Genomic DNA, 2,043 nt, shown 5'->3' with positions numbered 1-2,043 from the left:
AAAATGGCCCATAATCTGCTTTATTGCTGGCCATCAGCTCATACAGTGCGCCGGTCAAACCTGCAGCGACTCCTTGGCCCTAGTCAGCATACCTGGACGCAGCCACCAGCGGATCGGTGCTACACAATCTGTCTGTTCTTTGACACCGGAGGACTTGGCTGTCAGTAAACATTTTCAACGGAGTATGCCCGTCCGTTCCACAGAAAATGGCACCCCTCGGCTCTTAGCCGCCATATGCTTTTACTGCTATCAATTAACTCGACTCAGCATACTCTTCCTGTGAAAGCAGGTGAAGCCTACCGCTATGCCTTCACTAGAGCACACAAGAAAGAGCATTAACTACTGCCAACCATTTCCTCATATGAATGAATTCAAATTGTATCAAATGTAGAAACCAAGTAGTGAAGATCACCTTCCCTATGAATATTAAGCAGCATGACAAAGTGAGAGTGCCCTGCAATCTCTCACAACCTCACCATTCCTCTCAAATTTATTCTTAGGAAGTGTCACACTTTAAAATGCTTAGCGTGACACAGAACAGTATAAATTGTGACTTTTTAGTTGGCTCATTATCAATGAAATAAACATTAATCAATCTTTGTTCACCATAAACACCAGCACAATTTTATACCTTGTCTTTACCACATTCAACCAGGGGTCATACATACAATCTCTGCTGGATTCTTGAAACTACCGTCTGTTTACTTATTTCTATCATTTCAACAATGGCCTGCAGAATTTTCCCTGGCAAAGGCAACTCAAACTTGTCCTGTTCATTTATTATCCACAATATACAACCCAACGCAATCTGACTGCTATCCAGCGACAACTTGGTTTCAAATAATTAACGCGAAAGAATGGCCCTGAATTGCAAGAAATCCTAACAATAACCCATACTTTTCATAAGTCACTTACCTCGCAGAAAATTTTCATGACACGAACAACAGGAATTACATCAAGCAGCAACTGCAAGACGAGTTTGGTTCAAATGGCTGTGAGCACTATGGGACACGAACTTTCCGTCGTGAGATCGGCACATTTCTACTCTCAATAATTGTAATCAGTCAGCTCTGGGATGAACATCTGTACATCTATAAACTTGATACATGTGACGAAGAAATACTTGTATAGTGAAATTCTATCAATGCCTAACACTGACGACTAGCAGTAATGGGAGAATTACCATAGTGAGTCACAAAAAATCTAAAAAATGATTGTTGTCTCTAACACTATTATAACTAAACAAAACTTATTCTACTATGCTTATGTTCGGCTGTCACCGACCGTTAAACGGTCTGAAGCTGGTTCAGAATAGGAATCTTCCAGAAACGTTCCTTCAAAATCTTCGTATCTAATATTCTAATATCACTGATGAGGCTAGGTCCGAGTTCAGTTGCAGATGTGTTTTGTGCCTCTTGTGCCTTTTCAACTAGTCATTGACGTTCGTTGTCATTTCCTCGTCCTGGGTTCGGTCCCAGAATCTCAATTTCTTCGGCCTGACTTCCGTTTCCTCCGTTGATCATTTGCTCACGTCTTCCATCGTCATAGAAATCAGATCCATGGTTTCGCCATCCGTTGTTTTGTGGTCCGTATCCTTCATTCCTCCTTCCATTTCAGCCTTTTTTGCGTAGAACATAACCATTGCTGTTCCCATTGCAGTCTCTTCGTTGTTCCATTTCATTACTCCCGAAATTTCCCGACCGTGAATGGTTTCCATAAGGCGTTCCATTTCGTACATTTCCATTCCTATTATTATAATTTTTATGTTATGGACGTGACATAGGGCCTGCGACGTATCTGTCAAACTTTCTTTTGTGTTCCCTAATATTCTCTGCTCAGAATGCGTACTGTAATTCGTAAAGAGTGTTACGGAAAGTACTGAGTTCCATATTACACCTGCCAGCTACAACTTGTTGATATGTTGACGGGAGTCTGATGTAACAGTGACGTATGATTTCACCGGAAGAGCATGGTACGTCAAGATACTCTTTCCTGTCGATCATTGCATCAAGGAACTTGACAGGGATTTTGTAGCCTGAACTC

The sequence above is a fragment of the Schistocerca cancellata genome, chromosome 2 (assembly GCF_023864275.1).
Source record: "Schistocerca cancellata isolate TAMUIC-IGC-003103 chromosome 2, iqSchCanc2.1, whole genome shotgun sequence".
Lineage (NCBI taxonomy): Eukaryota > Metazoa > Arthropoda > Insecta > Orthoptera > Acrididae > Schistocerca > Schistocerca cancellata.
Note: the sequence above shows the minus strand (reverse complement) of the source record.